Source organism: Phacochoerus africanus, chromosome 10 (assembly GCF_016906955.1).
Source record: "Phacochoerus africanus isolate WHEZ1 chromosome 10, ROS_Pafr_v1, whole genome shotgun sequence".
NCBI lineage: Eukaryota > Metazoa > Chordata > Mammalia > Artiodactyla > Suidae > Phacochoerus > Phacochoerus africanus.
In genome coordinates, this window is record NC_062553.1 from 10,090,661 (window position 1) to 10,117,558 (window position 26,898).

Consider the following 26,898-nt stretch of genomic DNA (forward strand, 5'->3'; position numbering starts at 1 on the left):
GGTGAATGGGAGTCAGGTCAGACTCTGCCCCAGTACTGCATTCTCTACAGTACCACCACGCAAAGCTAATGTCACAGAGGAGCGGCCGTCGTGGAAAGTAAAAATATCAAGTCATACTCTGAAAGCAGTGAATCCTGCCATGTCCAGCTCCAAAACCTCCCCAAATCAACCACTTCTCCTCACTGCCAAGGAAATCGCCAGAATCAGAGCAACTCACAATTAGTTTCTAAAATTTTTTCACTAAAGTATTATTGATTTAATTGTGGCAATTTGTACAGCAAAGTACAATATATATATATATTCCCTTTCTTCTCTTTTCTTTTCTTTTTTTTTTTTTGGTCTTTTGTCTTTTTAAGGCCACATCAGTGGCATGTGGAGATTCCCAACCTAGAGGTCGAATTGGAGCTGTAGCTGCCAGCCTACACCCCAGCCACAGCACCTCCAGATCTGAGCTGTGTCTTCAACTTACACCACAGCTCATAGCAATGCCAGATTCTTAACTCACTGAGCAAGGCCAGGAATCGAACCCATGTCCTCATGGACACCAGTTGGGTTTGTTAACCACTTAGCCACAACAGGAACTCCTGCATTCCCGTTCTTATATTATCTTCCATCATGGTCTATTCCAAGAGACTGGATATAGTTCCCTGCGCTGTACAGTAGGACTCCTTGCTTATCCAACAACTCACAATTATTAATTTGATCAATGTAATAGGCTCACAATTGATTTCTCAGATTCTACTCTCCATACCCCCAACTCAAAAATCCATTCTCCCTCAACAAACAGAACAAATTTTAAAAATATAAATTTGATGACATCTGTATGGTTTGAACTCATGAGTATGTCCATAAGAGTTAAAACCCTTTAAGGTCTGGCTCTTGCTGACCTCCTTCATTCTCTCTCCCTTCCCAGCTAGATCCAAATGACAAGTCCTTTCTGTGCCTGGAAGATGCTCAGTTTGATTCTGCTTTGGATCTATGTGTGGTCTATTTTATTCTGTCTGGAAGCCACTGCCTCCAGGTTTTCATGTTGCTGATAACCTTTATATCATGTTTCGGTTCAAATGCCCTATCTTCAGTGATCACTCAATTTATCCTGCATCCCTTGAGATGCTCTCTTTAAGCTACCCACTTTTCTTTTTTTTTTTGTCTTTTTTGTCATTTTAGGGCCACATGCCTGGCATATGGAGGTTCCCAGGCTAGGGGTCCAATAGGAGCTGTAGCTGCCAGCCTACACCATAGCTCACAGCAATGCCAGATCCTTAACCCACTGAGTGAGGCCAGGGATAGAACCCTCCACCTCATGGATCCTAGTTGGATTCGTTTCCCCTGCGCCATGATGGGAACTCCCCACTTTTATTTTTTGCATAGCTATTATCATGACCCTATTACATCCTGTACATGTCTTTGCTTTTGTCTTTGTTGTATGACTTGCCCCACCAGGTTTCTAAGCCCAATTAGGAAAAGCATCTTGATGTCTATAGACTCCATATCTCTAGCACTTAGAACCTGCCAGATGACAGTAGCTCAATACAAGAATGGATATCCTCATAACTCAAAGGAAAACTGTAAGAAAAGTTGAACTGTTCACTTGTCTCAGACATTCACCAACCTGTATTTCAGAATACTACCTCAGTGCCAGTTCCTAACTCTTACACACCAAGATTGATCTGGACATAGAATCTGTGACTTGCCAGTGCCTGACCCCTTTGCTCTACCCCCCGGCCCTCAAGGACACACAGCCATCATATAGCAGTACATTTTCTAAACTCTGAATCTTTCAGTTCAAAGTTTTAGCAATAAATTTCAAGAGGAGCTCTCTTGCTACCATTTGCCATAACACTCCAGCCCCTTCAAATTCTTTTCTGAATGAGATGCGGAAATGTCCCCTTATTCTTCTTAAACATCAAGTGAAAGCTATTAGATTAAAAAAAAAAAAGCAAACATGCATTCTCCAGGGATAAACATCGATTCTCAAACACAATGCTGCCTAAATCTGCCTTAAGCAAGGGGATAGTCTTTACTGCCCATTGGTTATAACATCTTTCAATATTGTGGAGAGCAGTGGCCACTTGCCTTCAGACTATATTCTGGGTCCTTAGCAATTCATGAGAAACAAGACTCCATACAGAATTGTCTACTCCACCAACCACTCCTTAACTATCAAGAAGCCAGTAGACTTGAAACTATTTTAAGGGTTTTGTTTTGTTTTGTTTTGTTTTTTGTGGGGTTTTTTGGTCTTTTTAGGGCTGCACTCATGGCATATGGAAGTTCCCAGGCTAGGGGTCAAATTGGAGCTACAGCTTCTGGCCACAACCACAGCTACAGCAATGAGGGATTTGAGCCACATCTGCAACCTACAACACAGCTAACGGCAACACAGGATCCTAAACCTACTGAGCTAGGCCAGGGATCAAACCCACATCCTCATGGATGCTGGTCGGGTTTGTTAACCACTGAGCCACGACGGAACTCCAAGTTTTTTGTTTTTTGTTTTTCTTCACTCTTTGATCCGGGGCGTGTCTTTGGTAAATTGTCTTCCTGTTCTCTTGAGACACAGAAAAGCTATATGAGAGTCTGTCCAAACTAGAGAGAAGGCTTGTTTTCCCCAGATGGACTTAGTTGTTCTTTAAGATCCAGATGACTGATCAACACTGAGTGCTTTGACTGCTTGAAGGAGAGACCACTGACAAAGCCTAGGGGTGACAGTTGGGCATGGTACAAATGAGAGTAAGAGGCTGGAGAGGTTTTCCCAGGCAGGTGATACTGGAGCCAGACCTAAATAGGGAGTAGATTTTCTAGGCGAGAGAAGTCAAGCATTTCAGATAGAAGCGGCATGGGCAGAATCCTGAAGGCGTGTGAGAGCATGAACTATTCCGAGAACCCAGGGAATTTCAGAGTCAAAGCAGAAGGAAGCAGAAGGGAGGAGCGGCAACAGATGTGTCTGAAGAAGCAAGAAAAGTTCCTATGATGAACAACCTAGTGAGTCATGATAATAAGTCTGAACACTTCTCTGAAAGCAAAAGCCAAGAAGGAGAGGTTTTAAGCAGAGGAGAATGGACTTTGGACCTCAGGATTTCATTTTGGCACCAGAGCTTGCTGAGACAACCCCCCTCCTCCACTGACGTGTATCATTCCAGGCCCTGTTCTCCTCCCTATACCTGTGCACTGAGTCATTGCCAGGTCCTAGGATTTCTAAGAACGTCAACCCCAAGCCATTACCCAAGAAACAGGTTTGTATTCCTCACTCTGGAAGAGATCTAATTGAAGTTCCCAGTAATTAAAATAAGCAAATGTTACTTACATAATGGATTGTTAATTAGGCTGCTTATGTTTCCAAATGTCTTGTCTAAAGAGATGGTGATATTTAGAGGGGATTTTTGATGTCAGAGGTGCCTTTCTTCTGCCTTAGGTGTGACTGCTGATCCTTATCCAAAACAAATTGAGGTCTGCTGGCTAATGTGTATGTGATAGGCCTGACATTTTCATTCTTAAGGTTATTAATCAGCTGCTATATATCAATTCAGGTTCATGTGGAAAAACAATAGCTCTTGCATATTATCCACACCTACCCTTTAAGACTTTGAAATATCATGTGTGTATAGAAGAATTATCCTTCTGGAGAATGTTGCCAGCAAGCCAAGTGAGGAGCAGATCAATGTCTAGTTGTGTTAATCTGTCTGTACTCTCAGAGCAAAATATGGCTCTGTTTTACAAATGGGAAACATAGTAATTAGGAGTAATTAGAATATCAGTTGCTAAAGTTTAGAGGCCCTGCCAGGTAAGAACACTGAAGGATGAAAGGGCTCCTTTTGCACCTAGCTCTGCTTCCGTGTGGTTTTGTTACCTTGGCTCTGCCTCTTCATTTCTGCACACTTCCCCACCTGTAAATGGGCTGCATGAATGGGATTAATAGGATGCTCCCCGTCAAGGTGGAAAGCAGGTGTCTTAAGATATGGTGCTACTGCTTTCATCACCACCACTACATAAAGAATGGCTACTGGAAGCCAATTTTTATAGTGGTTTTGTTGACATAAGCAGGAACTTAGGGTTTGTTTGTTTCATTTTACTTTCAGTAAAAATATAGAAAAAACACTTAAATTGGGAGCCAGGGAGAATGGGGCCTACATTCACCAGCTGTGCGTCCTTAGCGAAGTTATTTAATCTTTCTGCTTTTGCATGAGCATAATGATATCCTCTACATCAAAGAGCTGTTACGGTGATGAAGGAAGCCCCAGCACAGGACTTTGCTAATGCTTTGCTAATGCATGTTCCTGCAATCTATAGAAAAGCTTTGCTGGTTTTTTGCCATTGGAACAAAGAACATGCATTCAGGAAAGGCTAACAGGACCAGGAAAAGAGGCAATGCCTCCATCCCTCGGAGATGCCTCTCCTAAACCTCTAGCTGCCCTCTGAAGCATTGCCTCAGGACCCTGAGCTTCCCTGGGTGTATACATTTTTAAAAACATATAACCAACTTACATTATATTACTTTTCAGGTTTACAATATAGTAATTCATATTTTTATTCATTACAAAATGATCACCAGTGTAAGCCTAGTTACTGTACAGTTATTACCATATGATTGACTATATTCCTTATGCTGTACATTACATCCACAAGACAATTATTTTATAACTGGGGCTTGTACCCCTTAATTCCCTTCACTTATTTTGCCCATCCCCTCATTTCCTTTCCCTTGGGCAACCACGAGTTTGTTTTCTGTACCTATGAGTCTGTTTCTGTTTTGTTATGTTTGTTCATTTGTTTTGCTTTTAGATTCCACATATAAGTTAAATTATAATATTAATCTATATATATATATAGATAGATAGATAGATTATATATCTTCCTTATCTATCCATCTATCAGTGGATATTTAGGTTTCCTCCATATTTTGGCTATAGCAAATAATGCTACAATGGGAGTTCCAGTCGTGGCTCAGTGGTTAGCAAACCCTACTGCATCCATGAGGACGTGGGTTTGATCTTGCACAGGCCAGAGGCTACAGTTCTGATTGGACTCCTAGCATGGGAACCTCCGTGTGGCCCTAAAAAGACAAAAAAAGACAAAAAATAATGTTACAATGAATATTGGGATGCACATATCTTTTCAAATTAGTGTTTTTGTTTTCTTTGGATAAAAACCCAGAAATGGAATTGTTGGGTCGTATGGTAGTTCCATTTTTAATTTTTGAGGAATCACTATTTTCTATATCAGCTGCACAAATTTACATTCCTACCAACAGTGCATTAGGGTTCTCTTTTCCTCCACATTCTTGCCAGTACTTGTTACTTCTTGTCTCTTTGACAACAGCCATTCTGAAAGGTGTAAGGTGATATCTCATATTATGTTTTAATTTGTTTATTGAGTCATCTCCCCAATGGGCTGATAGTTCTTTAAAAAAAACCACAGTTATTTTTTTCATCATTGTCCCTTCAGTACCATACATATTGTCTAGCTCATGTTCATAAATATTGTGACTAAAGATAAAATGAAAGACATGCACTAAAATTTGTGTGACTCCATGTGGGCCATAAGAGATAATCAGGATAAGTACATTTATCAAGAGTGTACATTCATTTCAACCAAATCTCCAAACTGTTTTTTAGAGATGAGCTCCATAAACAATGCAAAGGAATCTTATAGTTGTTAACATATGAAAATCAGAATATGTATTTTAAAAAGAGGTGTTGAAGTTCAAGAATCAGGCATATGAGGAATTCCCATTGTGGCTCAGTGGAAATGAATCTAACTAGTAACCATGAGGGTGCAGGTTTGATCCTTAACCTCCCTCAGTGGGTTAAGGATCTGGTGTTGCCTTGTGCTGTGGTGTATGTCACAGACATGGCTCAGACCTGGCACTGCTGTGGCTGTGGCCGAGGCTGGCAGCTACAGCTCCGATTTAACCCCTAAACCCCTAGCCTGGAAACCTCCATATACCTCGGGTGCAACCCCAGAAAGACAAAAAAAAAAAAAAAAAGAAGAAGAAGAAGAATCAGGCATATGAAAAAGAGATCCAGCCTTGAGCCTGTCTCTGTCTAGCAAAGGAATGGAAATAGGTGTTCTTTGGAAAGAAGGAAAGAAAATATGGACGAAAGAAGGAAAAATACATTTGGGCTACATCAGAAAAGGCTTTAAACACCAGTCTAAGGAATTTCAGCTGTAAGCTTTGCACAAAGAGAAGGGAATGCAAATTCCTGAGCAGGAGAGTAACAGAGGGAAAGAACACGTCACAGGTCCTTGGCAGGCCCCCACTCCCGAGTACAGCCATTGCCTAAGATGGCTTTGCTTACATGACTCAGGAGCCAATGGTTCTGAAGGGAATGTCTTTTGATTCCTCTTTCCTTTATTGGATAAGCTGACCTATACTCTCATCCCACCTGTTGCTTACTGTTGAACCACCTAGAATTCAGCTCAGAGTTGGAACTTAAACATAACATAAATCAGAATTTAAAAGTAAAATAAAATAAACAACCCCCCTGCAAAAAGGGAAATCTGCCCACATCTGACAACCTCAGCCTACTGCCTTCCTCCCTCCCCACTTCCTTTTTTCTGTCAGAAATAAAACTAAATAAAAACACACACACGCAAAAAAGAGAAAATGAAAAAAAAATGTGAATGAACTATTAGAGACACAAGGGACCCAGCTGTGGAGCCAGCCTTCCATGGGGCTTACATGACCCAAATAATTGTGCAAAAATGTCACTGCAAATTTTGACAAGTGCTATGAAGGAAAAGTGTTGGGTACTAAGAAAGCACATAACAAGGTAATCTAATCTCTTTTCAAAAGTCAGGTAAGGACGATAGTGTGTATACATATTCCCAGGCATGAGGAAATGGTTCTTGAACATTTGTAGAATCAGGTAATATTCAACACACATTTATTTATTGTGTGCTAGGACTTTTAGGTAAGAAGAAGGATGCAAAAAAAAAAAAACCCAAAAAACAAATGCACAGTCTCTCATCTTAAGAAAAGTACAATAATAATAACAACAGAGGCAATTGAGATGAAACAAAGTCATGCAAAATAATGACAAATTTGTTTGACTTACTCTGCACTTGTCACATTCCAGATAGTGTAGTAAGAATATTACTCCAGTGTCTTGTTTCATTTTCATAATAACTCTATAAACAAAATTCTATTTTTAATCCAACCCTGGAGATGAGAACACGTAGGCCTAGAGATATTAAGTGTATATTGTCTAAGTTGGTACAATTGGTCAATGGTGAACATTAGATTCAGTCATAGAAATATGTGAGTTCAAAGCTGTTGCCAGAAGCATTGAACATCTATTTTCCGATATATATTTATAACCTATTATATGCTAAGCATACTGGTTCTAAACATAACCCTCAAAAAACTTACATTATGGGTTCTAGTGGAGAAAACAAACAAGTCAAAGCATAAATACATTCATTATTTTAATCAGTTTTAGGTATAATTTAAATACAATAAAATACAATATTAATTTTAAGATTAGATAAGTTTTGACAAATAAATAGAGTTATGTAACTACTGTGACCCTCATGATTTATAATGTTTCCATGGCTCCAGGAAGCAACCGCATAGCTTTTTCAGTCTATTTCCTACTTTATCCACAGCTCCTAGCAACCAGTGACCTGCTTTCTGTCCCTAACGCTTTGCTTTCTTTGTAATTTAACATAAACAGAATCACACAATGTATAGTCTTTTTTTTTTTTTTTGGTCTAGCTTCTTTTGCTTAGCATAATATTTTGAGATAGATTCCATGTTATTGCAAGTACCACTAATTTCTTCCTTTTCATTGCTGAGTGTTATCCCATTGAATAAATATACCACAATTTACTTCTCCATTCACCAGTCAGTGGACATGTAGGTTGGGTCCAGTTTTTAGTTATTATGGATAAAGCTACTAGGAACAGACAAATGCTTATATGAACATATATATATATATATATATATATATATATATATATATATATATATATATCCTGGGTAAATACCCAGGAGTGAGAATGCTGGATAGCATAATTCAAGTATATATTACTATATAAGAAGTGGGCTTGTCATCCATCAACCAAATCTTTCCCTATATCTTCAACCTCTTCTCTCTGTGTTCCAGTTACCTTCTTCCTTCAGCAATATTATAGGACCAAAAGGGGATGTAGAAAATTCTGTGTGCTCTCATTGCTCTCTTCGAACCATTTCTCCTCTCTCATTCCCTCCAGGTCCTCCTGAGGTGCACCCCATCAAACAACCCTACTTTCTACAACACGTCCATGTTGCTCTCGTCTAACACCCTCTTGATCTCTGCTTCTATCTAGTTGAAGGTTTTAATGCCTGTGTCCCTGTCTCCTCTACCATTACTCTCGTCACCATATAGTTTTCACTCCACAAAATTTACGGAGGGCTTATTTTGTGTCAGGCACAGCTCTCGCTCCTGGGAATATAGCAATAGACAAAAGAGGACCATTGAGGAGATGGATAGATGGATAGATAGATAGATACACACACACACATCTGTATATACGCATTATACTTTTTTGAGAAAAATAAAGCTGAAAGGGGGGTAGGCACCTCATTGGGAGGTGAGAGCTAAAACTGCTTTCATTTTTAATAGGATATTAAAAAGGGTACTGAGGGGATGACAGCTGGGCAAGGCCATAGGTGATAAAGAAGGTAATGCAAATGTATGAGGAAAGAGAGTTTCAGGCAAAATCAACCACAAACACAAAATGTTTGCATCTGGACGATGCCTACTGTGTTTCAGAAACAGTGGCAAGGCCAGTGTGGCTGGGGCCGAGTGAGCAAAAAGGATACGGAAAAGGAGGTCAGGGAGATGAAGGAAGGATGCAATCAGTGGACCATGGTAAGGATTTGAAAGTTAGTTTAGGTGGGATGTAAAGCCACTGGTGGGTTTTGAGGAGAGGACCCACATGATTAGTCTTATACTTGTAAAGCTTTGATTCAGTCTACGTTGAGAATAAAAGATTACTGACCAGTTGGCAAGTTAATGCAATAATAATTTCGGAGACAGATAATTCAGGTGATGGTGGTAGGAGTTGTACATATTTTTTAGGTATAGTCACCAATATTTGTTGAGTAATTGAAAATCAGGTGTGAAGATAAAAAGTATAATTCCGTTATGCTCCAAGATTTGGTGCATGGAGATACCATCAACTTTGGTGGAGAAAAATGCAAGAGGAGCACATTTGGGGGGTGAAATTGGGAACCCAGCTTTGGATGGCTTTTCTTGTCTGAGTGTAACACTCTGACTTCCCGGTTTCTTGTCACCTTCATCCCAGGAATCTCACTCTCTGCTCTGCTTATGGTGCTCATTCCTAGGGTGTGGTTCTCAAGGTTATTTCCTGGATTTTGTCATCACCAATTATCACTTCACCTTCAAAGGACTGATTCCAAGCATCCAGCTCTCTTGTTACCACCGTGTAATCAGCTCACACTATTTCCCTCTCCTTCCCCTTCTCTTTGGCCCCACTGGGAAATTCTCTCCATTGACCTCACAACAGTGTTGCTATCGTCCTGTGCCACTCTTAAAGCTTCCACAGGCTTCCTTGCCCACTTTAGATGCCTGCATGGTCCACTATCATTATTATTTACTTAGCTCACTTTCTCTTCCTTCTCCTGTCATACTCCACATGACCAAACTTTGGTCCTGTTTAATCCCAGTTTCCCCACTGCTCAATTATTAGACGAGTATGGCTGCTGAAGAACTCGCTGGTGTACTGAATAGTCTCACTTTAAACTTATGGCCACAACTATCTGACAGCCACTCAGCCTGCTTACCAACCTTAATTTACTCCCTTAATAAATTTGCTTGTTTACTCTTTGAGATGATCATTTCGGGTCTTCTCAGATCTTTTCAAAGATGTTAATTCTCCCTTTTTTCCCCCCTATTTTCAACTGAAGGTCATGCTTCCTATTAAACTGAGAAAAAAGAAGTAGCTATAGTCTTCCTCATTTCTCTAACCTCAATTCTATCACCCTGTCTGTGTTTATACCTGTATATTTCGACTTGCCTCTAATCCATGTGGATAAACATCTCTGTTCCTATCTGAAGCCAATTCTCTGAACTGGATTCTTTTTCGTCTCAGCTATTAAAGATTTTTGTTCTTCTGATTATGTTTTATCCCAACTGAATCTTTATCCTCTCATCTACTGGACTTTTCCTGACATCTTTCAAGCATGCAATAATAATAATAATAAATCCTTAAAAAAAGTTCCCAGAATTCCTGTCATGGCTCAGCAGAAACAAATCTGACCAGTATCCATGAGGATGCAGGTTTGATCCCTGGCCTCGTCCAGTGGGTTAAGGATCCAGCATTGCTGTGAGCTGTGGTGAAAGTTGCAGTTGCAGCTCAGATCTTGAGTTGCTGTGGCTGTGGTGTAGGCCTGCAGCTACAACTCTGATTCTACCCCTAGCTTGGGAACCCCCATACACTGTGGGTGCTGCCCTAAAAAAAAAAAAAAAATTGAAAAAAAAAACAAACCAAAAAAGTTTACTCTTACCATACATTTCCTTTTAGCTATTTACCCTTACTTCATTTTGACCAGAAACTTTCCCATCAAGCTACTGAAACCATCTCTTCAAAATCATTAACAACTTCCATCTTGCCAACTTCAATGGCCAATTTTCTGACTCACTCAAAATACCCACAGCAGTTGACACAGTTAGTTTCCCCTTCCTTTTTTTTTCTTTTTTTTTTCCTGCTTTGCTTTTTAGGGATGCATCTGTGGCCAATGGAAGTTCCCAGGCTAGGCGTCAAATCTGAGCTGCAGCTGCCAGCCTATGCCACGACCACAGAAACGCGGGATCCGAAACACATTGGCAACCTACACCACAGCTCATGGTGATGCCAGATCCCTGACCTACTGAGTGAGGCCAGGGATCAAACCACATCCTTGTGGATACTAGTTAGATTTGTTTCCCCTGCACCACAGTGGGAACTCCCCCTTCCCTTCTTATGTACTTCCTTCACTTCATCTTCAGAGCACTGCCCTTTCCTACTTTTTCCTCCTACCTCTGCAGTGACACCTTTTCAGTCTCTTTTGCAGAGATTACCTAGAAGTCTCTTGGGGCAGAATCCTCAGGCCTCTTCCCCTCTGCTGGTTTCCTTGGTGATCTCATTCTACTCCCATGATGGCAGATATCACCTATATGCTGAGTGCTCCTAAGCAGCACAATAACGTGTTCAGTTTCCTACCAAGACTTCCTAACTAAGTATCTAAAGAGCATCTCAGTCTGAACAAGGTCATAACAAAACTCTCAGTTTCTAGCCATGACTGCTCCTCCTACCCACAAACTCAGACCAGTTTTTTTCCTCCGGTTTTCCCTTAATAAATGTCATCACTACCCATTCAATTGCCTTGTTAGTTTGCTACGGTTGCCATAGATCACAGACAGAGTGGCTTAAACAACAGAAATTTAACAGTTCTGGAGACCCGGAGTTGGAGATCCGGATATCATCAGATTTTGTTCCTTCAGAGGCTTCTCTTTTTGGTTTGCAGACAACTACCTTCTCACAGGATCTTCACATGCTTATCTCTCTGTGCAATCACAAGTCTGATAGCTTTCTGTGTATCCAAATTTCTTCCTCTTGAAATTCATGTTGGATTAGGGTCCACCCTAAAGAACTCATTTTAACTTAATTACATCTTTAAAGACCTTATCTCCAACAATGGTTACATTTTGAGATGGTGGAGTTAGGACTTCAGCATATGAATTTTGTGGAGATACAATTCAGTGGGTAAGAGTTGCTCAGTCCAAAACTTTAGATGTTACCCCCACTCCTGTTTGCCTGCTCAATCTATCAATTAATCTTCTTGATTTATCTTCAAACATATCTTAAACAAAGTAAGTAAATACATGAATGCATACATAAATACATAAAATCCTTCCATGGTTTCCTGATGCATTCGAATAAAATCCAAATCCCTTACCATGACTGTGGGATCAAGCCACTGCCTCCCTCTCCTATCTTAGCTCCTGCCACGTTCTCCCTTGATTTTAATGTTCTACCCATACTGAGTTTCTTGCTGTTCTTTTAACACACCAAGTTAATTCTAGCATCAGGAACTATGCATATTCCAATTTCCCTGTGCAGAAACTTCTTCCCTTATATTTCTGCATAGTAGACCTCTGTCCCCCATGATGCTCCAGACTCTTATCCTATTTTATTTTATTTATAGTAAACATCATTCTTGGAGTTATATTTATGTCTTTACTCATTTGTTATCTATCTCTGCCACTAAAATATAAGATCTGAGAAGACAGAGACTGCCTTGTCTTGTCCACGGCTATATCCATGGTGCTTAGAATTGTAACTGCATAGAGTACCTGTTCAATACTCATGAATAGATGAGTCAGTGGATGAACAAACAATTGCTATTTCTACTCCTATTTTGTAGCATTGAAAACTGGAACTCAGAAATTTTAAGCACATTTCCCAAGGTGGGATGGCTCATAAATGACCATTTCAGGGCAGAAATGATCGTAATCTAAATCCATATTTCATGGCTCAGCAGGAATGAATCTGACTAAGAACCATGAGGTTGCGAGTTCGAGCCCTGGCCTTGCTCAGCAGGTTAAGGATCCGGCGTTGCCGTGAGCTGTGGTGTAGGTCACCGATATGGATTGGATTGGGAGTTGCTGTGGCTATGGCGTAGGCTGGCAGCTGCAGCTCTGATTAGATCCCTGGCCTGGGAACCTCCATATGCCGCAGGTGCAGCCCTTAAAAAAGGCAAAAAAAAAAAATCCATATTTCATGTGTTCTCATCACAACCCAATGTCTAACCAGGATTTGGAATAAGCACCTTGGTTAAAAGAAAACAAGGGAAGGAATGGATTTGATATTAAATTTTTGTGACTTCAGCTTGTTCTTATGTATCCGAACAAGTCCTTCCGCTGTAACAAAATGAAGACATATAACTTACACTCTTCTCATCCAAAACACTAACATAGCAGAAACCATGTCTTTCAGAAGAAAAAAGATTTACAAAGAATTTGAGTGGATCCTTCCTTTTTTTCCTTTAGTGTAGAAAGAAAAAATCTCCTAGCCTCACAACCATTTTTTTTGACAAGTTTTTTTTAATGTGTGTATATATATATATATATATATATATATATATATACACATATACATACATACATACATACATATATATATATATATATATGCTCATAAGCTTTCTGTTTCTGTTTCTGTTTTTGGTTTTTGCTTTCTTTTTCCATAACTGTGGGTGGATTAAACAACAGAATTTATCATCTCATAATTCCGGGGACTTGAAGTTCAAGATTAAGATTTCTTCAAGTTTGGCTCCTCATGAGGACTGTGAGGAAAAATCAGTTTTGTGCCTCTTCCCTAGCTTCTGATGGTCTAAAGGCTTGGGCATTCCTTGGCTTGTAGCTGCATAATTCCAGTCTTTACATGGCATTTCCTCTGTGTGACACAGTCCGTCTCCAAATTTCTCCTCTTTTTTTTATTTTTTATTTTTTCTAATGGCCACATCTGCCATGTATGGAAGTTCCCAGGCTGGGTATTCAATCTGAGCTGTAGCTGCCACCTACATCACAGCTGCAGCAATGTTGAATTTTTTAATCTACTGTGCCAGGCTGGGTAATCATACCCACACCTCTTCACCGACCAAAATCTCTGCAGTCGGATTCTTAATCCACTGCACCAAGGTAGGAAATCCCTCCTTTTTATAAGGACTGCAGTTGGCAGGTCCATGTCTGCCCCACTCCCAGCTTCTGATCTCCTTGCAAGTAGGAACTGTGCCCTCTGACCACTGTATCACAGTGCCCAGTGCTGGATTTGGAACATGGCTGATGCTTAACGAATGCTCAGCGGGCAAATGAATGAAACAACAAGGGGTGGGAAGTACAGTCTGATATTGGATGGAGAAGTGGTTGAACTTTATCATATCAATGTCTTGGCGCTGCTGTAACAAAGCATCACAATTGGATGACTTAAAGAGCAGAGATTGATTGTCTCACAGCTCTGGAAGCTAGAAGTCCAAAATCAGGTGTCGGAAGGGCCATACTTTCTCTGAAAACTGTAGGAGAGAGAATTCTTCCTTGTCTCTCCCTAGCTTCTTGCAGTGGCTGCCAGTCCTTGTCATTCCATGTTTTACAGCTGGATCCCTGCAACCATCACAAGGCAGGGCATTCTCCTTCTCTCTTTTTTTAAGCACACCAGTCATATTGGAGGAAGGGTCCATCCAACTCCAGTATGATCTTATTTTAACTAATTACAGCTGGAACAGCCCTATTTCCAAATAAGGTCACATTTTGAGGTAGTGGGGATTAGGAATTAAACATGTCTTTTGAGAAAGCACAAGTCAATGCTCACATAGGTTTTGGGAGAGAAGCATGGAGCATGAACATCGATCTTCACATATTTTCTGGCTCCAAAATGTCCAGAAGGACGCAAATCTAACCAGAATGTTCCTGTGTGTAAGATGGAGAACGAACATAATATATATTCATTGACAAGACTGACATTGCGAGGAATTTTACAGCCTCTGCCAATCGAATGCCAGCAACAGCTGGCTCCCCCCAGCGCCAAGTCAGCTTTTCCTAAACAGCTTAGGACTGGCTTCTCAGCGGCTGTTTATGTTTTCAGAATATTAAGCAGTATTTAGTCACTTTCTCAGGGAGGGCTTCTCAGTGTGGTTTCTAAAAATGTGCTGAATGTGTTTCCAAAGAGGAAAGGCGCCAGAGGGCCTTTGGTGGAGCGTGCTGAGACTCCGTAATCACAAACAGATGACAGAGCTTCCTGGCTCTGACTCCGAGAAGCTAGCGAGGGTCCTGAACACCAGCTCACAATCAGCCTGGGTATAATCACCGTGGTTTACCTTACAAAAATTGTCAAAAATCATCATGGACTCCTCAGCCCTATTGAGTCCCTGAGTATCCTGGGGACTCTGTTTCCTGATAGGATCTAGGGGCCCAGTTTTCCTAGCCTTGTGATCAAGAACTCATAAAAGGCCTGCCATGGCTCAAGGGGCTAATGAAGAGACACCCCCTGGGGGACATGGAGCAAGCTAAGCCAGGGCTTTGGCCCCACACCGCTGAGTACTCTACCCACCGACACCTGTGAGTTCTTCCTGCTAGAGTTCTTGGAGTGTGAGCAACAGAATCTTACTAATTTAAACAAAGGAAGAAAAGTGCTTACTGAATGGATGCTGATTACCCCATGGGAATATGGGGAGCTTGAACAATCTCAGGCCTCAGAAGGGCGTGAACAGGGAACATAGGAATCAAAGCACTGGGGGAGCACTGTTATAGCATCCCTACAGCAGATGGATCCAAGAGCCCTGGGTGCCTGGTGGATCTAGTAAGGATACCAATTTTTAATCTAGCCAGAATCATCCACCCTCCTGGAATATGCACAAAATGGGGAGGATAGGATCTCTTTTCTAAAATTAAATATATATATATATATATATAGTTGATTTACAATGTTGTGTCAATTTCGACTGTACAGTAAAGTAATCCATACATATATATATATTCTCTTTCTTATATTATCTTCCATCAAGGTCTATCCCAAGAGACTGGGTATAGTTCCCTGTTCTGTACAGTAGGACTTCATAGCTTATCCATTTTAAATGTAACAGTTTGCATCTACTAACCCCAAACTCCCCATTCATCCCACTCCCTCCCCTTCCACCTTGGCAACCACAAATCTGTTCTCTATGTCTATGAGTCTGTTTCTGTTTTGTAGGAAGGATCATTTGTGCCATATTTTAGAATCCACATATAAGTGATAGCTCTTGGTATTTGTCTTTCTCTTTCTAACTTACTTCATTTAGTATGAGAATCTCTAGCTCCATCCATGTTGCTGCAAATAGCATCATTTTGTTTTTTATGGCTGAGTAGTATTCTAAAGTGAAGGAGTGCTTCAGAAGAAGGGACATAAAAAGGCGTGTTGAGCAGACAGCAGCAGCAGCAGCAGCTCGCATGGGTGGACTGATGAGTGTGTGTGCAGAGGACTCATGGAATCTGGCCCAGAGGCAGGTCTGCAAAGCCTGCTTTCTCAAGATCAAGTTCTGGTTTCCCTGTAAGATCAACAGGCCCTAGGTCTGTCTTATGCATCCAAACCATGGACAATAGATGTCAGAGGAAAAACCCAAACAGAAAGATGTCTAGATAGGAATTCCTAAAAGAAAGCCTACAGAGAAAGAGAAAAGAAATTAATATCACTTTTCTTCCATCTAAATCTGGCACCTGGAGGAAATTTTAAGAACAGAGAGCCCTGCTCTAACTGCTACAGGAGAAAGATCAGTTTTCTTAGTTTGGCATCTAAGCCCCTCTGCGGCAGCGACATTCTACTCCAAAATACTTTTCAGAATGTTCTTTATCTTTATTCTGGGTTTCCATAATACCTTGTGTGTGGAATCATCCTTGTCCTCAACGCACTACAGGCATAGGCATCCATACCCAGGATATTCAGCAAAGGCAAGGCTTCCTTGAGCAAGTAGGGACTCTCCTGCTTCTCCAAGTACTGACCATTATGTGGGAAGAGGCTGGAAAGAGTTTGATGGGCAAAGGGACCACAGGACAACCTGGGAATCCCACAGGGATGTTCATCAGCAGCAAGGAGGCCTATTAAGGGTATTGTGTTTATCTAAAAGGAGCAATTGAAGAGGCAACATGTTTAATTGTTCAACAGATATTAATTGCACACCTATTACGCTCAGTTTAGAAAAAGAAATACAAAATGCTTAGAATTACGGGAACATGAGTCTAACCTCACTCGGTGATTTAATAAATGCAAACTAAAACAGCAGGCTATTGTTTTTATTTTTACCTATCAGATTGACAAGGATTAAAAGGGATTACAAATGTGGTTTGGGCAAGATTTTAGGGAAAAAAACAAGATATTCACCCAGTGGTAATGGGAGTATAAATCGGGGTAACCTCTTTGAAGGTCAATTTGACAAAAGATCAGCAGCTATTAAAATACTTTTAAGTTGGAAATTCTACTGCAAATACTTTTTTTTCCTATAGACATGTATGTCTATAGACATACACGCATTCAAAGATATATGACCAAGGATGTTCATTGCCGTATTGCCCAGAAAAGAAATACAAAAAATGAAAAGCTCCAAACTGGAAAGAATCTACATGTTCATTAATAGCTAATTGTGGATATAAATTATGGTACATTTATATAATGAAATACCTTGAAACCATTAAAAAAAAGAATGTCCTAGAATGATATAAAAGAAATGGAAGATATCAATATGAAAATTTCCACAATATATATTATTAAATTTTTAAAAAATGGGAGTGCCCCTCATGTCTCAGTGGGGAACGTATCTGACTAGCATCCATGAGGACACAGGTTCAATCCCTGGACTCACTCAGTGGGTTAAGGATCCAGCATTGCCATGAGCTGTGGTGTAGGCTGAAGATGCAGCTCAGATCCTGAGTTGCTGTGGCTGTGATTTTGGGCCAGTGGCTACAGCTCTAATTCAATCCCTAGCCTGGGAACCTCTACATGCTGCAGGTGCAGACCTAAAAAGACCAAAAAAAAACTTTTTTTTTAATTAAAGGCACATAATAGTGCATATAGAGTCCTTTCATCTGTGTGAATATATTAGATATGAAGACAGGTGTGTGTGTGTGTATCTATATTCTGTTTGCATGGGTTATATGTGTGATAACTTCTATTCCATTTTGTCTATTTTCTGCATGTGAAATTCATGTCTTGCACCCTACAGATTAATTTGTTTTTGAACTGTCACATCCTTGTGGATTATTTTTCTCTCTCTGAAGCCTCTAATTATTTTTTATTCTTATTATATATTTTTATCAAATCCTCACATTTTAATCCAATAGAGATCTCCTTTTTATTTATTTATTTATTTATTTTGTCTTTTCTGGGGCCACACCTGCGGCATACGGAAGTTCCCAGACTAGGGGTCTAACTGGAGCTGTAGCTGCTGGCCTTTGCCAGAGCCACAGCAACGTGATATCAGAGCCACACCTGCAACCTACATCACAGCACACAGCAAGGCCGGATCCTTAACCCACTGATTGAGGCCATGGATTGAACCTGCCACCTCATGGTTCCTAACTGGATTTGTTAACCACTAAGCCACAACAGGAACTCCTGGAGATCTCCTTTTTAATCTCCCCATATCTAGCCAGTTTTGCATAATCTGTGATATCTCTTTACATAAGAGACCTTTGTGTTTGGAATTACTAACTCCAAGAACAGGCAGTCCTGTCAGAGAGAAACAGAAAGCTGTGCTTGGGTCTTTCCTCAGGGATGAAAACAGGCAGCTTCTTTTGAGAAAGAGAATTCTAATCCTTAGTCTCTAATAGCCACACCACCCCTGGGCATGATACTCAACAAACAAAATCCCCCAAATTGGACTGGTTCTATCTATTGGGTCTGGTCCATCTTTCTGGTAAGTATATCCCAGGTGAGAAAGGCAATATAGCTGGCTGGTCAGGTAAGAGCAAGTCCTAGAAAAATAGCTACCAGGATTTAGAAACAGATAAAGCATCCTGAAATTCTCTAGAAGCCTATCATCCCTGATTCATTCTTTCTTTGCTTCAGCTCACCTCCCAGGTTTAAGCAACAGTGTTCCATTTCACACTCTTTACACGACACCCCAGAACACTTATTTTATGAGGTAGGGAGTTCCCCAGAGAGAGGTAGTCCTGCTGGAAAGGATGACCAACGGAGCATGGGGCCCGTGCACCTGCTCTGGCTGCAGCATTCCAACACCATCTAGAGAGCTACCAAACAGAGACCACACATGCCAGGGACCACAGAGACATTTTTTGAATTAGAGCTGGAAGTCATGACTGCAAATTATATGTTAGCACTTTCCTTCCAGATTGTGTTCTTGTTAATGGCTTTGAAACATTACAGCAGTCATCCTGCATAGCCAAAAAGCCTTACAAAAGGCACTATTAGCCAACATGGCAGACAGTTGTCTAATTAGAAACATAATATCCCAGCTCAGTGGAGATTTTGGAAGTCACAGTGGCAGAGAGTAGAACAGCAATACAGCCCAGGAGCCATGCACCGCACCATGTATAGGAGACAGTCATCCTGGAGGCATCATTATGTCTTTCTGGAGGCAAGAGGTCCCATTTTTAAGAATAAAAAATAATAGAAGCAACAAGCTCTTATGTCATGCACACCATGCAACAGAATCTGTTCTATTTGCTTTTTATGTGATGCTCGTTTAATCCTCACAACAGCTCTCCAAGCCCTGTCCCTGTTATCGCCACACGTCAGGCCAGAAAGCCAAAGCACAAAGAGATGGAGCCACTTGGCAAAGGCACCAGAAAGTCAGTGTGGAGGTGAGGTGGTGGCACGGAACTCAGGCAGGGGCACCCCAGAGCTGTCCTCTCAACCACTCCACTGCAGTACATCTCTGTAACATAGCTGGGTGCCTCTCCGCACTCCTCCTGTCAAGCTAAGTTTAATGACCACTGATAATGGCCATCTGTGTTTGAAATTTTATCTACTACAACTTGATTTCCACTGTATCAGTTGCTTTGCGGAAACTAGAAAGATCATAGGCAGCGGTTGGAAATAGACCACTGTTTGGAATCTGCGTAGTCATTTGCTTACCATGGGACCTTGAGCTAAATATCTATTATCTCTGGTGAAGCCATAGATAGCTAAGATAATAGATTATTATCAAATTTTCTATCTGGAAGATGAGAATGAGAAGACTCTTTACAGGCTGGTAGGGATTAAACGAGACATTTGCAAGGAACTCAGCAGTAGGATACACACATAATAGTTGCTCAGTATATGTTGGTTCCTTCCCCTGTCCTAGCTCTTCCTTTTTCATTGTCCCCTGTCTACACTTATTCCCCTCAGAATGGAGAGATAATAATAGAAAATCACCTCCTTATTCTTCAACAGCATCCCCTGGCTTGCAGTCATGGCATTTCAGTCTGCCTCCATGGTCACATGGCATTCTCATTTTTCTTATAAGGATGCCAGTCATGTTGGATTAAGGTCCAACCCTAATAACCTCATCTTAACCTGATTACATCTACAAAGACCCTATTTCAAAAATAGGTAATATTCTAGGGTCCAAGAGGTTAGAAGTGCAACATATCTTGGTGTGTGTGTGTATAATTCAACTTAAGAGGGGTATAAGATTGGAAAATACCGAGAAGCATAGGGTTGGGCCCAGGGTAGACAGATAACTGAAGCTCATGCTTGGAACATTCAGTAGATTTGCTTCTCAAGCAGGAAATGTGAATCACCCACCAAAGCACTCTGTGGGGAGGGTAACAACAGAGCAGGAGCCCGAAGTGTTGAAGACAACTCCTTTCTCCTAAGAGCAGGAGGAGTAAACCTTTTCCCCTAACACCTCCTGTGTACTGAATCTACTCCGCTCCACATCACCTCATTTATTCCTTCTAAAATGTTATGAGTGAGGAAAGTGAATGGTCAATTATGAATGATTAATCCACTTGCTCAAGGTGAGACCACTGCTGAGTTTCAGGGCTGGAATGGAAACCCATCTCTGTCTGGCTCCAGAGCCCGAAAGTTAACGAGAGCCACTAAAGGGAAAATCCATCGAAACTGTCCAGGGTTGCACACACATGAGGAATTAAGGTCATCACATTATAACATCAATATGGGCTTATCACCATTATTACCACATGGAAATGGCAACCACTAGCTGTGGGTAAGCTCACAGAGGGGATGCAAGGTTATTCATTCAGCTGACCTGATTCTCTAACCATCTTCCATCTTCCTCCCCTGTCCTCAGATCCTGAGTTATCTCTGGGTCTAGATGGGGCAACCTCTGAGATGTTTGTGCAGCTGCAGCCCATTGAGACTCCCACAGATTGTCCAGAGTGGAGTGTTAGGATCGTGCAGAGTCTGAGTCTACCACACCTGAGTTGACAACCTGTGGTCCTTAACTAGCTCTCTGACCCCTGGCAAGTTACCTAATATCATGGAGCTCCTGTTTCCCTATTTGTAAAATGAGGATAATTATGCCCAGTCACAGGGTTGCCGTGAAGATTAAACTAAATGTGGCGACACATAGAAACACCTGATACCTAGTATGTGTTTAACTAATCATAGCTATGATAACCTTTTTGCCTCCATAAAGCAACAGGCTCACCTACATTTTAGGTCATGGCTCTAGATTTCTATAGTCTAAAGAGTAGAAGGAAAGAGCACCAAAACCATAAAATACAAACACAATGGGATTTTGCCCAAGGGCAGACAATTTTCAAACAAGGCAGTGCAAGGTACAAGAAAACACAGGGACCATTAGTTTCCTAGGGCAGCCATAACAAAGTGGCACAAACTGAGTGAGTTAAAACCACAGAAATGAGTTGTTACACAGTTCTGGAGACCAGAAATTAAAATCAAGGTTTTGCAAAGCCACACTCTAATTGAACCCTCCATTCATATTTCTTCCACCTTCTAGAAGCCTCCGGAGTTCCTCACCTTATAAATGCGTCACCCTGATCTCTGTGTCTATCTGCACATAGCCTTCTTCCTGTGTCTCAGTGTCTTCACATGGCTTTCTTCTCTTAAGGACTCCAGTCATATTGCATTAGAGGCCCACCCTACCCTGGTATGACATCATCTTAATAATTACTTCTACAATGACCCCATTTCTAAGCAAAGTAACATTCTGGGGACTTGGGAGTTAGGAGTTCAATATATCTTTTGTGGTGTATACCGTTCAACCTAAAACAGACCGTGGGAACCAAATTTGAAGAAGAGGGCTTTTCCATTCTATACTCCAGGGTCCAGGCTATGATCTGGCTCATAAGACTATCATCAAACCCTCATACTTGAGAGAACTTACTGTGCAAAACTCTTTCAATTCCACATTGTGACATCACACTGATAGCTTGGGGGAAGGCATGGTGGAAGTATTTACGCCATGACAATCAGCAAACACTGATCAAAGAAGTTGCTGTTTGACCTCTACCAGCCCTCAGCTACCTAATGTTGTCCCTTGGCTCATGTGGGATAGAAAAGAGCTCAAATGTGTGGGTTTCAGGAAATCTTAGTGGACAGAACTGAGATTCTCTGTAGAGATTGAGAAAGTCAGTTCATCTCTCATACAAAGTATAAAAATGGAGGTCAGGCATCTTCCATGCTTCTCCATAGACTCATGATAGAGAATAAAGGAGATAAAGAGTTGAAACACTATAAGTTTTTTTACAAACATGGGACTATGCTCCTTTGTTCTAACACAGGCTTGTTTTATTTATCCGGAAAAATACAAAAAGTCTTGGGCATGGCACATGATGGGTGTTCCATATTTGTTAAATTGAAATATTATCATCTCTGGAGTTCCCACTGTGGCTCATGAGGTTAAGAACCCAACTAGTGTCCATGAGGATGCAAGTTTAATCCCTGGCCTCACTCAGTGGGTTAAGGATGTGGCATTGCCATGAGCTGCAGGATAGATCACAGACAAGTTCAGATCTGGCGTTGCTGTGGCTGTGGTGTAGGCCGGCAGCTGCAGCTCTGATTGGACCCTTTGCCCAAGAACTTCCAAATTTCCAAGTGCTGCAGGTCCAATCCTGAACAGCAAAAAAAAAAAAAAAAAAAGAAAAGAAAAGAAAAAAGAAAAAAAAAGACAATTTCTCACTCAGAAAAGCAGGTTTCTGCAGTTTGCCCCAATTGAGCTTCAGTAAAAGTCTAGGATACTGGCCAATTGCTGAGCCAGAATGACTTCTTTTTTTTTTTCTTCCACTTTTATTGAGATATAATTGATATATATCAGTGTATAAGTTTGAGGTATAGAGCATAAATTATTATCACAGTAAGTCTAGCGAACATCCATCATCTCATACAGATATAAAAATAAATAGAAAAACAATTTCTTTCTGTGAAGAGAATTCTTAGATTTTACTCTCGACAGCTTTCATGTATAACATGCAACATTGTTAATTATATTTATCATGCTTTGTATTATATCCCTTGTACTTATTTCTTATAACTGGAAGTTTGTATCTTTTTATTGCCTTCACCCAATCCCCCCCCCCCTTCCCAGCCCCTGCCTCTGATAACTACAACTCTTATCTCTTTTTCTATAAGTTGGTTGGTTGGTTTATTTTTGAAGTGTAATTGACTTACAACACTATGCTAGTTCCTATTACATAACAGTAATTCAATGTTTCTATACATTTCAAAGTGATCACCGTGATAAGTCCATAGGAGGTACCACCATACTAAGATATCACTTAGTTATTGACTATATTACTCACACTATGCATTCCATACACATGACTCATTTATTTTGCAACTGGAAGTTTGTACGTCTTAATCTCCTTTACTTATTGCTTTCTTCCCCCCTAGTCCCCCCACTCTGTCCACTACCTGATTGTTCTCTGTGTTGATAGCTCTGCTTCTGCTTTGTTATTTTTATTCATTTGTTTTGGTTTTCTTAGATTCCACATATAAGTCAAATCATACAGTATTTGTCATTTTCTGACTTAATGTCACTTAACATAATACTCTCTAGGTACATCCATGTTGTTGAAAATGGCAAGATTTCATTCCTTTTTATAGCTGAATAATATTCCAGTGTGTATGTGTGTGTAAAATATCTTTATCAATTCATCTATCAACGGTCATTTAGGCTGATTCTGTCTCTTGACTATGTAAATAATGCTATAATAAACATAAGGGTACATTAGTGTTTTCCTTTCTTCAGACAAATCCCCAGGACTATTGCTGTATTGTATGGTAGTTCTATTTTTAATTTTTAGGAGTCTCCATACTGTCTTCCAGAGTGGCTGCATCAAGTTACACTCCCACCAACAGTGCACAAGTGTTCCTTTTTCTTCACATCCTCACCAACAGATTATTTGTTGCCTTTGGGGAGGCTGTGTCCATGGCATGTAGAAATTCCCAGGCCAGAGATTGAACCCTAGCCACAGCAGTGACAACACCAGATCTTTAACTACTAGGCCACCAGGGAACTCCTTGTTGTCCTTTCAATATGACAGGTGTGGGGTGCACAGTAAACACTTTGTTGAACAAATAAATGCATTTATCCTCAAGATGGGGAGGAATGTAGTCTTGATAACAGATCACAGACTTTGATGTCATAACCTAGATAGACCTTGAACTTGCTGAGGACGGGTGCTGAGTCTACTATTTCTAAAGCCCCAGCCCTCCATTCAGTGTCTAGCGTATGGTAGGTACCAAGTGAAAGTATGCAGATTGAATTACCCTGTACATTTGGGGACCTGGAGAGAGCCCCAGGAGCCCTTAAAACATTGACGGCACTCACTAAACCTGTTTTTGGACCTAGGTGACAATCAGTCAAACTTTTCTTTCTAACTCCTTTCCTTTGGGAAGAAATAATACATGAGTTTATTGTTGATAATAGTAGCTTTCATTTATTTCTTACCAAATTCATTGTATGTTTTATGTCATTTAATCCTTCTGAGAACCCTAAATCATAGCTACTATGGTTCTCCCTTTGTACAGATTAGGAAACTGAAGCTTGAGGCTCAGACTTTTAAGTGATGTGCTCAAAAATCTATGGCTGTAAGTGCTCAGAGCAGGAACAGAACCAGGGCCATCTGACAACACTGCCCATGCACTTGGCCACTCAGCTATCACCTTAACTTAGCTGAGACTACAGCAAGCCCCATGCTCACATTTAGGAGAGAGATGTCAGTGGGACACTAGTCAACTTTCAAAGGACTGGGGACTCCAGAGAGCAGATGATGACATTAAGGAGAGCACATCAAAGTAAGACACAGGAAAAAGGCCTAATCCAGGATGAGGACAGTGGGTGCAGGGGGGATCAGAAAAGATCATGGGGTCTAGATTCTGAAAGTAGGAGTTAGCCAAGAAAGAAAGCAGAAAGGAATAGAGAAGAAGAGCATTCTCCTAAAGGGAAAAAAAAAAGGGACAAGAGCTAAAAAAAGAACTGAGCATAGTTAGTAAATAGAACTAAAAGAAGAGCAACATGTGGAGTTCCCATCATGGCTCAGGGGTTAACAAACCTGTCTAGCATCCATGAGGACGCAGGTTCGATCCCTGGCCTCACTCAATGGGTTAAGGATCTGGCATTGCCATGAGCTGTGGTGTAGGTCACAGACGCGGCTCGGATCCTGCATTGCCAGAGGCTACAGCTCCAACTGGACCCCTAGCCTGGAAACATTCATATGCCATGGATGGGTGCGGCCCTAAAAAGACAAAAAGACAAAAAAAAAAAAGAGCAGCCCTAAAAAGACAAACAAACAAACAAAAAAGAGCAGCCCTAAAAAGACAAACAAACAAACAAAAAAGAGCAGCCCTAAAAAGACAAACAAACAAAAAAAAGAGCAACATGTGAGGTAAGGAGTGGGAACGGGGAAGGGCTACTTCATCAAGATGTCAAAAGTTGTAAGCATCTCATGAGAAAGTCAGCCCATCCTGTAGATTCATACATAGAACCAGTATAATAGCATCTTAGGCATAGGCTTTTGAATTGGGCAGATCTGGGCTATTGCAGACTGGGTTCCCTGGAGCCAGAGGCAAAGGTAAGGGCCTATATGGTATTTTTAATAATTATTGTGGAGAGCAAGAGGGAGGGAAAAGGGAGATAACAGGAGAGTGGGCCAGTAAAAGATGCTTTATCAAGCTGGCTGCAGTGGGGTTCAACAGGTTGCTTAATCCTAAAGGCTTGTCTTCCAAGAAATGCATAAAATGCATCTCTGCACAGCCTGTCCAGGAGAATAAATAGGGAAGAATCAGTTCACCTGATTCCATTTCCTATGGATCAAATATTTACCCCATGGGGCATTAATTTCCCAAGTCTTCTGGGATGAGTGTGCACAAGTAACTAGGGGTACTGTGGATTCAGGTCCACAAAGAAACCCCAGGACAGGAGGCAACAGGAACACTACACAGGGTGCCTGGGACAAGGTACTGGCAGATCTCTGAAGATGGAGGGACTCACACTGAGCTTGTTGCTATAGCAGCGCCTGGAACAAAAACCCGGTGAGGCTGAAAGGATCTAAAGAGGTATGTAGCTGATGCAGAGTCTCCTATCACTTACTGTCTGTTGCATCTTATATACTGGTTAGAGACTTCTGTATGCCGCCTCAGTTTCCTTTGATGAAAGTGGGAATCGTAATTACGTAGCTCATGAGAAAATGCAAGTGCTTAGGATTGTGCCTAATACCTAGAAAATGCTTAACAAATGGCAGCTACTCTTATTACCACAGTCATCATCAACGACAACAATCAAACTGTATAACTGAATGCTTTCCCTGAGATTTCTACTTTAGTCATTGCTGGGTTTCAATCTGTTATATACACAGCAGTTTATTATGAAAAAAAGGAGTAACTTTGAGTTGTAAAAACAAAAATGCAGCACTTGATTTTAAATCTCTTTGATCTCTGTCCCTGCAATCAACTTGATTCCCCTCTCTAAAAACCTGACTTAGAAAGCAGCATGAATGAGGACCCAGAAAGTATGGGGTTCAGTTACATCCTTGCATACAAGCTGTGTCCTTGGGTAATTCCATTTGCCACTGCCCACAAATGCAGTGACTCTGGGCAGGCCCTAGCCTCCCCTTGGGGATCAAAGATCAATCTGGCTCCGCTTTCTGAACACATAATCTAGAAGGCAAATACAGACCCGAAACAGCTGACTGCAGTATCAGGCGATACCTTCTTTACAGGCATTATGGAGAAAAAAAAACCAAACAGAATCACACGGACCTCTGGAAAATTAGTTACCCTGTTGGTTAAAAGATGCACAGTGTGTCCCAAAGCATAGATCACAGACATCTAGCAAAATCGAGCCTATTCAGATGTTGCAGAGAAAGGACTATAAGTTATGCTGAATAATGTAATAAGAAAGTTACTCTTTTTAAAAAAACGTTTTCATTCATCCAGGAGAGAGCTTCAAATTTGGGT